The 15,743-nt window shown below is 36.3% G+C and overlaps 1 long non-coding RNA gene across 1 annotated transcript; it reads left to right on the top strand.

Moving 5' to 3' along the window:
• Positions 1–1,608: 1,608 nt before the first annotated feature.
• On the top strand, positions 1,609–14,834 carry LOC127553946 (uncharacterized). Its single transcript, XR_007951854.1, has 4 exons — positions 1,609–1,743; positions 2,622–2,765; positions 14,408–14,455; positions 14,765–14,834. It is a non-coding gene; the product is annotated as an uncharacterized LOC127553946 (long non-coding RNA).
• Positions 14,835–15,743: the final 909 nt, after the last annotated feature.

Here is a 15,743-nt window from a genome sequence, read left to right as displayed (position 1 = left end):
TGTAGTACTAGATAATAGCTGTTAACACTGAATATCCCTTTTATGTTCTAAGAACAGAGAATGACATCAAAGTTTTCCCTCAACAACATTCTCAATTTCAGACTCAACTTTGCTTGTAGGGACTTCTGATATCAAACGTAGTTCTTAAAACAATCCAAGTTTACCCAAACGAATTAAGGCACAATTCCTGTTGAAGTGAGTTGAAGAGGTAAAGGCTGGTTTTGATGTTCTTGATGTTGGGAAATTAGTTTTGACATAAATATACCTGGAAAAAGAGCAATCTGCAATCCGCTTCTAAATCAGCCAAGGTTTGTTAGGACTGAGGTGTTGTTTTAACTTAGGTTTACTTATATATCTTTTGTCTAAGTTAATAGAATTTCTATGACAAAAGTTTGGAAGTTCACATTTTATTGTTTCAGTAGGCAAACTACTCAAATAGAGAGATGACCCCTAAGAATTTTTCCTTGAGGCTAAAACAAAAATATAGCACATAGGAAATGTCCACCATTTTATTTTTCCAGAGAGTCTAGCACACTTCCAAAGGAGGAAATGCTGCGGGTTGTCTATGATTCACCAAAGAGGAACAGCTGTGGGGTTTTATCACACCTGCCAAAGCCCATGCCCTTGTCTCTCCAGGGAAGCAGACACAATGATTGCCTCAGGTGACTCCAACAAATGTTTGGCAGCAAAAATCATGTCTAGCAGTTGAAACTTCCTACCAAGCTTACACATTTTCTTGTGCAAAACCTGTTGACAATTTTGTATTTTTCTGGAAGCAGATGAACCAAAGCTAAAGATGGAGGACATTCTGTGAAAAGCAATTAAAAAATACTGCAGTTCTCATGGCCCCTGACTTAGGTTGGGTATAAAATTCAATCCTGCTTATTATGATTCTCCCTATTCTCATCAGTATTTTCTGATGTAACTTCCATTAGTTTTAGGAATCTGCCAAACCATCCAGTTTTTCTTTAAACTACGTTTTCTAAGGGGTTTTCAACATGCTTCATGAAAAGACCAGAGCTGAATGGAAAATTTGACTTTTGAATACTAGACTCTTGAGAAACATACAAAGGAAGATCATAAAGGGCTTAATAAGGTAAAATAGTGAACATTCTTTCATGGGAAGATGATATTGTAACTTACAAGAATTTTCTCATTTTTCACTCACTTAGAAGAAGTATATATAGAAAGCACAGGTGGGAATTGAATGGGACCATCTAAGAAAAAGATTGAGGGGTGAGAGAAGTATGCTGGGAGAAAGGGAAAGGTAGGATGGGATTATCGCACATACAAGAGGGAAGACAAAGCTTTTACAAGGGAAAGGAAGAGGGAGATAAGGAGTAGAGGGGGAATAACATACACATATAAGTGAGTATAGAAAGGTACCTTCCCCGACAGGAGAGTGGGAGGGAAGGGGAGAAGAGGAAACATGGTGATGGGAGGGTGGGCAAACTGAGGGAAGGGGTAGTCAGAATCCCCAACACGGCTTGCGTTCTCAGTGAGGCTTTGGGAGGGAGGGAAGTGAGAATCTGCAGCTCAGGAACAGGCTGCGCGCGGGCGGGCTCGCGTCCTGGGGCTTCTGTTGCCGGTTGAAGTCTCGGTCCTTCGGGGCTGCTGCCGTTGCCTCCCGGCCGGCACCGGCCCCAGCACAGCCACAGCCGTTGGGGCGCGAGCACCTCGGTCACTCGCACACTGCGGCCGGTGCGGCTGCCCCCAGATAACCACTTCTGTATTGGAGATGTGGTAAGAGCAGATCTCCTTCCTTTGCCCTTCCTTTTCATTGATTTCCCTGATGTCCTTTCTCTTTGTTCTTTCACGTGGATTTGGTTATTTTGACCAGCTCTGTCAGATATTTTACTATCCTGTATCTTTTGGGCAATTTGACAGGCAGTAGCACTGAACAAGCTAATTCAGGTGAAATGGTTATTTCATTTTATTGGCTGGGCCTGCCCTTGAGAAGGTGATATATTTTGAATTGTTTAGATCTGACTTTATTCACGAGAAAAGTGTTTTGGATGCTCTGGGTTTATCTCAGCAGATAGACTCCCAAGCGTTTTATATTGTTATTTTAAATGGGATTCTCTCTCTCGTGCTGCTGGCTTTCTTGATGATTTAAACAAAATCTAATAATTTATGGGAGTTTATTTTCTATCCTGCAACTTTGTTAAATTTGTTAACTACTATGTTAAGTAGTTTTGCGTTGGTTCCCTAGGTTTCTCCAAGCATACCATAACTGGAAAGAGTGAGAGTTACATTTTCTCATTGCCAGTCCTAATTCCTTCGTTTTCTTTTTGTTCCCTTATTTCTACAGTTAACATTTCTAGTACAATATTGAATAATAGTGGTGATAATAGCATCCTTGTTTCACCCTGATATTATTGAGAAGGCTTCTGGCTTGTCCCCATTACAGATAATCCTTATTCCTTTTGCTTAGTCTTTTAATATTTGGGAGTCCGGGGCTGCTTCTCCTGTTAAAGACATTACATGGCTACCTCAAACTTTTCCCATGAGATTATCGGGAGATTTGAAAAAAAAATCTCAGGGATGACTCTGTGGCATTTTCTTGGCAAAGACATAGAGTGGTTTGCGATTTCTTTTTCTATTGTGTCCCCATTTTACAGATAAGGAACCTCTGAGACAAGCATTATGTGACTTGCCCTGGATCATATGACTCATAAGTATGTATGCCTTGATTCAAATTCAGATCTTCCTGATGTAAGTCCTGGTGGTTTTTCCATCATACCAGCAACCTGTTCAATCATTATGTAAGTTTGATTACATTTTGGAATACTTTATCTGGCAGCTAGACCAAACATTCTGATGAGGGTTGCATTCTCTGTGTCAGAACTCCAAAACAAGGAATAGTCTGAGAAATTTTGGTTATAACAGGAATTAACCAAATCAATTAAATTAATGTTTGACATTATAGTCAGACAGATCACAAATCTCATAGCTAGGGTAGCTTAGCTCAAAACCACAGATATAACAAGTTCCCTGATGATATAATCATAATCATAATCATAAAAACAATAATACATTTTACTTAAAACGAGAACAGAATGAATTCAATAATACCTAATTTATTTTGCAAATTGCATCCAACAAACCTCCATTTATAGTATCAGTTGTTTAGTGTTGTATTTTTCTCAAAGGCTATTTATTCCAGCATTTCATATTACAAAATTCACTATGGCTCATCCACTATAGACTATTTTAAAAGTGACAGTAATCTACTCCCATCCTCACCCTTAGGAACACAATTAGTCACCAAATTTTCCCAAACTCTCCATATACACTTTGGCAAGTGGCATTGAAATCAAGCTACAAAATTTCTACTCTATGTTTAAACTTCAATCAAGTCAGCACTGTTCCCAACCTCTCAATGGGCTTAAACCACCTGAAACATAGCTAGAGTCACCCAGAAGTCTCCTGGGACAAGAGGAATTTGGAGATGTTTCTTACCTGCTGTGTGAGAAGGGTGTCATCCCCACTTCTTGCTCTCTACCTTTCACATTGTGTGGGATGGGGTGCTAGAGCCCCTTACCCAAATGGAGTCCTCCAGGAGACTTGCAAATACAAGCAAGGGGAGTCCAAGCACAGTAGGTGAGCAATCCAGCATGGTATGTGCCCTCCCCCAGTCAGAAATAGGAAAACGATTAAATAGTAGAAAAACCGAAGGCATAACCACCCTTTGTTTGATTTTTAAATTCACTGGGTGGCTTGAAACTGAAGGAACCATTGAGCAATGGTCAGCAATGCTGTCACTTCTTGTGGGTCAGGTGACTTCCTGAAACGTAGGCCTAAGGTCCTTCAGCCTCTGAGGAATATTCACCTGCTCCCATTCACTATTTTTCCTACAGCCTTTATTTCTCTTTCCACTACTTCCAAACTCATTACTCAAACTAAACCATTTTCCATCCATCACATGTCAAATACAGAAAAGCTATATTCATTTTCCTGAATATTTCCTAAATAATTTTACCAATATTGCTATTAAACTGCCCAAAGTTAATTTCAACCCAGATGATTTTCTTCATTAATCACCATTATAAACTGTTGCTTGATTAGCTGAAAATCAGGTGTTATTTACAAGATCAAAGACTTCCCAACCTCTCCCATCATGGAGAAGGAATCTTTGCTCCCTAATCCTAGGCCTAGGAGTTTGTTGGAAAAACCCTTTCTTAAAAACCCATTAAAATATTTTTAGTACTTAGAAAACTTTTTAAAAAAAGTTTACTGAAGCCCAGGAATAGAGTTCCAAGGTTCTCCCAACCTGGTCAACAGCTAATCTTTTATGTAGTTTATAGGAATCGACTCAAAACCATTTTCAAAATTAACTCAATTCATTTTCCTGCTTATCATCCCCCCCAGCATCTGAAGACAGTAAATAATTCATCAGTCAAGAAAGTTGTATTTCTTTCACTATTTTAACCAACATTGGGTATAAAATTGGTAAGGGATATTTTAAACATATATTGCTGAAATTGTCTTTATAAATGTCTTTAAAAAGAACTACGAGGGGAAAAAAATGAAGATTAAAGTAAAACCTTATTTGTTTTTTGTTGGTCGATTTTTTTACACTTTTAAACACATTTCTTGATTAGGGTGGGCTAGTTGTAGGGAACTGTATATCATTGTAGAGTAGAGAGTTCTAAAATCTGTCTAGAAAACTTGTCCCTACCCACACTTAACACCATATACCAAGATAAGATCAAAATGGGTCTATGACCTAGGCATAAAGAACGAGATTATAAATAAATTAGAGGAACATAGAATAGTTTATCTCTCAGACTTGTGGAGGAGAAAGAAATTCGTGACCAAAGATGAACTAGAGACCATTACTGATCACAAAATAGAAAATTTTGATTACATCAAATTAAAAAGCCTTTGTACAAATAAAACTAATGCAAACAAGATTAGAAGGGAAGCAACAAACTGGGAAAACATTTTCACAGTTAAAGGTTCTGATAAAGGCCTCATTTCCAAAATATATAGAGAACTGACTCAAATTTATAAGAAATCAAGCCATTCTCCAATTGATAAATGGTCAAAGGATATGAACAGACAATTTTCAGAGGATGAAATTGAAACTATTACCACTCATATGAAAGAGTGTTCCAAATCATTATTGATCAGAGAAATGCAAATTAAGACAACTCTGAGATACCACTACACACCTGTCAGATTGGCTAAGATGACAGGAAAAAATAATGATGAATGTTGGAGGGGATGCGGGAAAACTGGGACACTAATGCATTGTTGGTGGAGTTGTGAACGAATCCAACCATTCTGGAGAGCAATCTGGAATTATGCCCAAAAAATTATCAAATTGTGCATACCCTTTGATCCAGCAGTGTTTCTATTGGGCTTATATCCCAAAGAAATACTAAAGAAGGGAAAGGGACCTGTATGTGCCAAAATGTTTGTAGCAGCCCTGTTTGTAGTGGCTAAAAACTGGAAAATGAATGGATGCCCATCAATTGGAGAATGGCTGGGTAAATTGTGGTATATGAATGTTATGGAATATTATTGTTCTGTAAGAAATGACCAGCAGGATGAATACAGAGAGGACTGGCGAGACTTACATGAACTGATGCTAAGTGAAATGAGCAGAACCAGGAGATCATTATACACTTTGACAACGATATTGTATGAGGACATATTTTGATGGAAGTGGATTTCTTTGACTAAGAGACCTGAGTTTCAATTGATAAATGACGGACAAAAGCAGCTACACCCAAAGAAAGAACACTGGGAAACGAATGTGAACTATCTGCATTTTTGTTTTTCTTCCCAGGTTATTTATACCTTCTGAATCCAATTCTCCCTGTGCAACAAGAGAACTGTTCGGTTCTGCAAACATATATTGTATCTAGGATATACTGCAACATATCCAACATATAAAGGACTGCTTGCCATCTAGGGGAGGGGGTGGAAGGAGGGAGGGAAAAAAATCGGAACAGAGACGAGTGTCAATATAAAGTAATTATTAAATAAAAATTTAAAAAAAAAAAGCTTGTCCCTAATAATTCACAGGTGGATTTTAGGGATCAAGAGGAAGCCAGAAGTAACCTTATCCACCAGACCAAAATGTATTTTCACACTCAGTACTTGTTAAAATTCTACTTGGATGATTTATTTATTGAAAGATTAGTTATTCAACTAAGATTCTAATAGTGGCTTTATGTAAAATCTTATCTCTGGAAATTAAAGTTGAAGACACTCTACTCTCCAAATCTCAACCAAAATAACAGGGATGATGGAGTGACTTCATGGACATTCTCAAAAGAAAAATTACTTTTCTGGTTCTCCTTTGAAATCTATACTTTTATACATTGGAGGAAAGGCCCCACATGTCTTTCTGTTTCTTGATTTTAGCCATACTCCAAAGACAGAACAAGATTATTTTTTAAAGAAATTGTTCCTTCCATTAATCTTTAAACATAAATAACAAAGGCAAAGTCTTTCCACCAATGTACAAAGACCAAAAGACCAAAAATACAAACACAGAACACATAGAGGCTTAGTGATCAGAAATTGAAGTTTTTTGTAGGACTGTTGGTATCTGAGTCGGGTGCTAATTCTTCTGAAGGTGCTGAAAGTTCCCCTAAGGCCTTGTTATAGTTCCATTATTTGCAGTATCATTTGAGATAAAAGTACAGCAACTACCCCCCTATCATTTTACACACTCCTGCTTGTTCTGCTAATAGATCTTGAGCCAATCTATTTTCCCAAGTCATCTGACTGATAGAGGCCAATTATTCTTTTCCCTTTACTCTATCTTTGGCATAACTTTAAACCTTTGTTGATTATAATAGACATAATTAATCCAGTCCACATTTTTGTTAATAGTAATCCTCCAGAATAGGAATGGTTCAAACTCAGTGGTAATCTGATTTTTTAAATTGATCAGAGTGAATAGAACTTATGGTTTGGGAGTAGATGTAACAGGTACTGATTCCTAAGGGAGATTTAGAATCAAGGTACATATCCTATTGTGCTCATGAAGTTCTGACAAATTCACTCTCTGATTTCAGAACAACATAAAGATGAGAATGGAAACACAAAAGAAAAACAAGAGAGATGAGGGGCAGAGAGAGTACTTTCTCCCATGGTATATAGGGGAATCTCTGGAGGACTCAGACCTCCCTTTTTACTTACCTTCTTCTTTAAGCCTTTTTTCCCAACCTGATAAATATTGTCAGGAGTTTAAACCTTAGGAACTCCAACTCCTATCTAATCTAGTGGAGGATCAGCAACAAGCAATTATTCAGTTCCTGAGTGTTCCTTGCCTTTCTCTGTCCTCCCATATTCTTGTCATTTGTTGATTCAGGGACATCAACCCAGATGAGGTCCCAACTTATTGGAAACAAAATTCTGGACCCTAAATAAGTGCACAGTACGTGAACAAATTCAGGATGAATAAAGCAGGTTAAACTTTTAATATATGAGGTTTTGGAAAAGAGGTCAAAACAAAGAAGCTAACTGGTCTTATTCTTTCATTGAACTCCTGGAAAAACTGAATCCAGACAAGTTAAAGTGACCCGACCAGATGCAGAGAGATGACATTTAGTGATGTAGAGAAGAGTGCATTTGTGCATCTAACATCTGTATTTTCATGTTGACTAAGTCACTGCAGCTCTCTGTGAGCCAGAGGATGTTCATACCTAACTTTTCTAAAGTTCTATTTACGTCTTTAAGCCGTTGTTTATTTTATGGTTAAGTTTATCTAGTTCTCCACTAGTCCCCTTCCCTAGTATAATTTTGCTACCCATTTCTTCTTGCAATTCAACTTCTCTAAAATTTTGGATACTATAATAGTTGGCGCATATGTGAGAGTGTGTGTGTGTCTGTGTATTATGGATATTATTTCATTATCTACCATAGTCTTTAATAAGATGTAATTTCCTTCCTTAGCTTTTTCAATTAGATCTTGTTGCTTTTGAATAGTCTGAAATCAGGATCAATATTTGTGCTTTAAAAAAAAGTTTACTTCAGCTGAAGCATAATATATTCTCTTCCAGCCTTTTACTTTTATTCTGCTTCAAATGTGTTTATTACAAACCACATATTGTAGAATTCTGGCTTGTTTCCTGTTTATGGGAGAGTTCATTCCCTTCATATGCAAAGTTACAATGACTAACTCTGTTCTTTCCTGCCATCCTTTTTACCCCAAATGATACTTTTCTGACCCCCACCATCCATCAATCTGCCTTTTTATTTTTTTATCAGGCCCTTCATTTCTTAGCCCTTTCCCCTGCTACTTCCCTATAGGGTAAGGCAATTGTTTTGCACCAAACTAAGTATGTTATTCCCTCTTTGAGCCAAATCTGATGAAAAAAATTAATGCAACACTGGCAGCTAGCCCTATAAGCTATACTGTGAATGTAAAAATTATTCTTGGAGATAAGAGATTCACTGTCTCACACTGAAGGGGATTTCTGTTCCAGGGTCCATACAAATGTACAGGATGGCTTTTTTTGGAAAGGTCCTTTACTCAAATTGGGCCTATTTACTCTTGTAAAATGAGGACTAATAGTTCATATTCTTTTTCTTTCCTTTCAAATGATTACTTGCTGCAACATAAAACAAAAAGTGCAGAAATTGAGAACTTTTCTGATGAAGGTGAGTTTGTGCAGTTATTCTGTATATTTGCTGATTTCAGGATAGAGAGATCATAGGAGGATTAGTGAAATTCACCATTCCTTCAGTGACATATATTCTTTTTGGAAAAAATTACTTTTTTGAAAAAATAATAAAAATCCATACAACCCAATAACAGAAAACTATAGTGAACACTTTGATGTGCCCAGCTATCAATTAAAGAGGACTCAATGTACATAACGATAAATTGCCAGTTCATGAAAGTGTATATATTTATACATGAAATTAGATTCATGAAGTTCCAACTTGATTCCCCTAGAAATAGTTCCTTTGTTCTCAGCTGTGTACATTTTGACTTTATTCTTTTTTCTCCTTTCATCCCTCCTCTAACCACATCAAGGTGTAGTTACAAAATGATCTATTTACGAATAGAAAGGAAGATAAGACACACATGCTTTCGTGCTATACACACACACAACCCCCCTTTACACATACACACATCTTTCCTATGACTGCTGGCTCTGCTTGAATTCCTCCCAGAATCCTCCACTGATTTCAATGCTTAATCTACATCAACCTTCCTGAGTGAAAATTTTCAAGGCATACTTGGAGTGTCTTTCCTTAGTAAAGAACACTCCCGATTCTCATTAGTCTATTTAGGAGTAATTACCAAAACATTCAAGGCAATGAAACATCTCGACTCCCAAAGATTGTGCTAGCTCAGTCTTTTTCTTCAAACCATAGAGGCCACATAAAGTCCAACTTGAGCCACGTGATCAGCACTTGAGTTTTCTTTCCTCTCACCCATTTCATTTCTCTTTGGAATTTTGTGCTCAAAATTACACCGGCAAAGTCCTGTTTGGTCACATTATGCTTTGAGCTGGTTTCTGTGGATTATTGAGGCACACTCTTACTTACACCTTAGAACAAGAAGAATTCTAGCTGCTGAATGGCAAAGGTGATGTCCTCCTTCATCTTGGCTTACTGAGTATCCTAGGAAGTGTAGATGTTTTACTCTGTTTCCCCAATGATTTTATTTCAAACAAATTGTCCCACCGGTCCAAATATCGGTCATAGAGTGTTTTAGATTTCAGTGCCATTTTACCTTTCGCAAAAAGTTAACATTCAACTCATTACCCCTTTGAGTTGATTATACATATTTGGGGAGAATGAAGAGGTTCCACAAATCTATCTCAGTATCGCTATAAGGAACCACGTGAGAAAAGTATCTCATAACGAATCTACATACCTTCAAATGCATAACTAGAAGTGACTTTTGCTTAACATTTAGAGTTCTCTGCTGCAAAAATAGCCTTGCCATATATTACCTGCATCATTTTTTTAAAATTTGCATAGCAACTGGGTTGATATGAGTTGTGAAGTGTCAGAAACTAAATTTGAAGGGTTGGAGACTAGAATTCATCTCAGGCCTTCTGACTCCAATATCTGTTGTTCTATCCAATGGGCCATCTAGCTTCTGCCCCATTATCTTTCATTTTAAATTTTTTCTACATTCTAATTTTTGGAGGTAAAATGTCCTGAATGGTGCTGTTAGTTGAGTGAGAACATAATGTCTCTCAAACCAGTGAACTGAGTTAAATGGGATTTATTTATTTATTTTTTAAATTTTTATTTAATAATTACTTTATATTGACAGAATCCATGCCAGGGTAATTTTTTTTTTTTTACAACATTATCCCTTGCACTCGTTTCTGTTCCGATTTTTCCCCTCCCTCCCTCCACCCCCTCCCCTAGATGGCAAGCAGTCCTATATATGTTAGATATGTTGCAGTATATCCTAGATACAATATATGTTTGCAGAACCGAACAGTTCTCTTGTTGCACAGGGAGAATTGGATTCAGAAGGTATAAATAACCCGGGAAGAAAACAAAAATGCAGATTGTTCACATTCGTTTCCCAGTGTTCTTTCTTTGGGTGTAGCTGCTTCTGTCCTTCATTTAATCAATTGAAACTCAGTTAGGTCTCTTTGCCAAAGAAGTCCACTTCCATCAAAATATGTCCTCATACAATATCGTTGTCGAAGTGTATAATGATCTCCTGGTTCTGCTCATTTCAATTAGCATCAGTTCATGTAAGTCTCGCCAGTCCTCTCTGTATTCATCCTGCTGGTCATTTCTTACAGAACAATAATATTCCATAACATCCATATACCACAATTTACCCAGCCATTCTCCAATTGATGGGCATCCATTCATTTTCCAGTTTCTAGCCACTACAAACAGGGCTGCTACAAACATTTTGGCACATACAGGTCTCTTTCCCTTCTTAAGTATTTCTTTGGGATATAAGCCCAATAGAAACACTGCTGGATCAAAGGGTATGCACAATTTGGTAACTTTTTGGGCATAATTCCAGATTGCTCTCCAAAATGGTTGGATTCGTTCACACTCCACCAACAATGCATTAGTGTCCCAGTTTTCCCGCATCCCCTCTAACATTCATCATTATTTTTTCCTGTCATCTTAGCCAATCTAACAGGTGTGTAGTGGTATCTCAGAGTTGAATTAATTTGCATTTCTCTGATCAATAATGATTTGGAACACTCTTTCATATGAGTGTTAATAGTTTCAATTTCATCCTCTGAAAATTGTCTGTTCATATCCTTTGACCATTTATCAATTGGAGAATGGCTTGATTTCTTATAAATTTGAGTCAGTTCTCTGTATATTTTGGAAATGAGGCCTTTATCAGAACCTTTAACTGTGAAGATGTTTTCCCAGTTTGTTGCTTCCCTCCTAATCTTGTTTGCATTAGTTTTGTTTGTACAAAGGCTTTTTAATTTGATGTAATCAAAATTTTCTATTTTGTGATCAGTAATGGTCTCTAGTTCATCTTTGGTCACAAATTTCTTTCTCCACAAGTCTGAGAGATAAACTATTCTATGTTCCTCTAATTTATTTATAATCTCGTTCTTTATGCCTAGGTCATGGACCCATTTTGATCTTATCTTGGTATATGGTGTTAGGTGTGGGTCCATGAGAGGCTTTATTGTTAAAGAAACATTAGGAGGGATTCTCTCAGCAGGCATATCTTTCTCAAGGGAGACATAGATCCGCAATGAATCATTTCTTGAAGACCCATTTTTGGTGTATGTCTAGAGGAAGTTTGATGCATCTCAATTGAATGTGAAATCTTGCCTGGGGTTTTGACTTCCCAGAAGAGGTAGATTTGCTTGATTTGCTCTTGAATGATACAGTTTATCTCACTCTGAGAGGATGTGAGAAAATTTCCAGCTCTAGATCAAAGGGGACATGGTTTTGTACTTTTACAGAGCTCACTCATATTACACAGAGTTGACTTGTGTCATTCATCTTATTATCAATTATATATATATATGCTTATCTACATATATAGGTGTTTGTATATATATGTATATGTATATGTTACACATATTGTTATTAATTAACTATGACTTTCCTGGCAGTATAGGTTGTCTTGGAAAAAAATCTTCTTGGTCTGAGCACAAAGCTTAGTGCCATGGCCAGTGGGAACACTTAATCAATGTTTATTGTCTTAGTGACTTACTTATTCTTTCCATTGTCAGTTAAATTCTATATGTGGATTCACTTATAGGATGTGTTATATTGAATATTTATATCATGGAAAGTCTTAGTTCCTAAGTACCAGTCAGAGAAAACTTTTATTTTCAGATATAGTTGAATAACTTATATTGTGACATATGACAAACCAAAGCAATCTGCTTTTCAAAGTGAATCAATGCTTTCAGAGAAAGAGACCTATAAGGAATTGAAACTTTAAAAAAAAAATCAAAAACTTATATATATTCAATAAGCATATAGCAAAGACCTTGAAAGAAAGTTTTGAATCTGGACAACTCTGACAGGTGTCACAATCAGCTAATATGAGGTGTTGTTACATCATAAAACCTCTATTTTAGAAGTGGACAGAGCAACTAAATAGTGTCAGTCCTGACCATAGGACAATGAAAAAAGAAGGTGTTGTATTATTGGATTTTAACATAGTATTTTTCAATTAGAAAATTGAAATTGTCCTGAATTTTCCTTGAAGACACCATTCTAGAATGTTTGATAGGTGCTGCTTTTCTAATTTACCATTCATTGTCCTTCAGATATTACCATTCAATATTCCAACAATGGAATCCCTTTAAACCACCCTCCTCTTTTTTTCTTTTACTGTTTAAATATCTGCCTGTCAAAATACTTGTCTTCCTTAAATAATCACGATTTCTCTTCCCCTCATTCCAATAAGTAGCAATGTCTATCCTTTTTTAAAGACCAGGAATAACATGGTTCAATTTTTAAATATTTAAAAATTTAATTTAATTTAATTTTAAAAATTAATTTAAAATTAGATAATTTATTTTTAAATTTTTTATTTCATTTATTAATTTTAAATTTATTTTAATTTAATACTTTAATTTTCAAAACCAATCTGATTTAACTTGGCCACCAAAAGGTCCTGGATCAAGCTCCATGTGGTCATAGTTTGGGTGCCCCATTGACTCATATTGAACGCAAAATAACTTCATTTTTTTGGTCAGAAACCTTGAGGGTTTTCCCCTCCCAGATTCATTTATTCCGTTGTTTATTTAGAATGTTGAGGAAGGAGGTAGGTGAAGGGAGAGCAGATTCTTTGCCTCAAATGCTACCTAGTAGTACTATTGATTGAATGGTGTGAAAAATCTCTCTCCTCTTCCAGCACTGGCCAGACCTAAGAGATCTGCCTTTTTTGAAAGCATGGATTTTATGCTACAGTGACTGCTGTTTTTTCTGCCTGCCACCCATTTTTCTCCCTAAGTATTCCTGAGAAAAAGGAAGAAACTGTTAGACAGAAAGAGAGGACATGCGGATCGGTCGAAGAACAGCTTAAGAGGGAACAGATAATTAATTTGGATGGGTAGTATATTGGCATTGTTATACAGCACAGCCAGATCAAGAAACTCCCTCTACAAATGGGGTGTTGGGGCATCTTATCCACCAAATTATGTTGATAGATACCTAGCATACAGAGTTTCAGGAATGTATTTAATGGCAAAATTATGTTAGACGGCAAATATTCTTGTTGGAGTTAGAAATGATGTTCACTGTCCTTCAAGACTCATATGGACCCGTCTTTATATGCTGTATGATTCTGGGCAAGTAACTGAACTGCTCTGATTCAGTTGTCTCAGGATTCCAATGAGAGTGCCAGATTTGATCCCATCTTGACATTCTATGCAACTCTAGGGGATCCTATCCATTCTGCATATTTCTAAATATCTAAAATTGTTCTTCTTATATACAATGGAGTGATAACTGATGACAGAAAAAAAAAGCATTTCACTAGATGCTGTGCTGTGCTTTTCTTTTTTTTTTCCTTTTTTAATGAACTTAAGCTACCTCTGCATTGTGAGTATATGTGGTGTGATCACACACATTTGTCTATATGAAATCAGAAATTTAATTTCGCAAATGTAAAGGATACTGAGAACAAGAGAATATAGATCACATGATATAGGAAGAGAAAGCGACAAACTGGAGTGAAAAAATGTATGAACTTGATTACTTTTCAAGGCCCTTTGAAATAGGTAATGCAAGATCATTATAAAATGAGTCATTTTCGCATTTAATTTCATAAGAACTATTGCTTAGTCTGTCTCTGCCTTAATCTGTCTCTTTGTATGTGTGTGTGTGTGTGTGTGTGTGTTTATAAATGATTTCATAGATGTATATATTTGTGAATATATATCATTTATAACCTATATATATGTGTGTGTGTGTGTGTGTGTGTATATATATAAATTTCTATTTTCATTTCAAGGAATGGCTGGAATCGAGATGAAAATAATATCAGTTTCCATCAAATATGGTGAGTTTATTGAAATGACATTAACATTTAGGATATATATATATATATATATATATATATATATATATATATATATATATATATATATATATATATTAGAACAATACTGAAACACAGCTTTCAGGGAATCCAAGTATTCTTATATTTTCCTTTTCTCTGGATAGTTGTCATCTATGGGGTAGGGGACAAGGATGGGGAATTTCCACTATGGAAAAATCTAACATTAATTTCATCTTAGGAAATTGATTGATAGTTCATTTTTTCTCTAAATACTAATCTAAGTCACTTTTAAATGTTTTTTTTTTTCAGAAGACAACAAATTTTCCTATTTTGAAAAAAAGATTAGGATTTTTTGGTGAGTTTCTATTATATAATAATCACATAATACAAAGAAAAACATTCTCTTGAAGAAAATTAATGAGCAGTGAGTTTCATCTCTACCAAGTGCATGCTTACAATTATAAAAAAGACAATATGACAGTTAATGCTTTATTCAACATCTCTGGTTACCACTATCAAATAAGGTAGGGGGAGAATTGATGATCAAGGAGTGTCTTCTCAGCTCCACATGTCATCGTCGAGATTCTCATCATCTTTTGGATATTTCTAGTAATATTTCCTGAAATATTCATTCAGGATGTTACTGTCTCTAGGTGTCTCTCCCTGTCTTCACCAAACCAAACCCTCAGGGCAATAGTACACCTCTAGCCGCACATGTGAGGTGTCCTTTGCCTCCCAATAGAAAATTTGCAGAAAAAAAATCTGAAAAGGCAGATTTCTCTAAAACTAGATACAGGCTATGAAATACAATAGCAGCAGACAAGCTGAAGTGCACAGAAGCAGATAAAATAATCAGCTGTAAATAAAGAGAATGCTCTTTTTTCATAGGAAGGAGAAGGGAGTGAATGAGCAACCTGGCAAAGGTAGGCCCTAGGATGTTGATCAATGTACCACCAAATCCATTTCACTCCTTTGGTCACTCTGTCAAGCTAGCTGAGGAAATCTATTTGAAAAGTACAGGAGAAAGTAGGAAGTGTTCCAAAGGAGGAGGGGAGCAAACATTCCCTCAAGCATGTCTGGGGGATTATCCTATCCAGATATTATCCTCCCAGACAGGGAGGTCTCAATTGGAAAGGACTTCTGAGAATAGGTTTCAGATTGTGATGAAGCAGCCATTCTAGAAAGGGAAAGGGCTTGGCTGAGTCAGAAAAGGGCCAAAATGAGTGACCTGAAACAACCCATCTGGAAGAAAAAAGAATTCATGAATAATATCATATGTTCTCTTCTC

The sequence above is a fragment of the Antechinus flavipes genome, chromosome 3 (genome assembly GCF_016432865.1).
Source record: "Antechinus flavipes isolate AdamAnt ecotype Samford, QLD, Australia chromosome 3, AdamAnt_v2, whole genome shotgun sequence".
NCBI lineage: Eukaryota > Metazoa > Chordata > Mammalia > Dasyuromorphia > Dasyuridae > Antechinus > Antechinus flavipes.
Note: the sequence above shows the minus strand (reverse complement) of the source record. Positions and strands in the feature narration are given on the sequence as shown.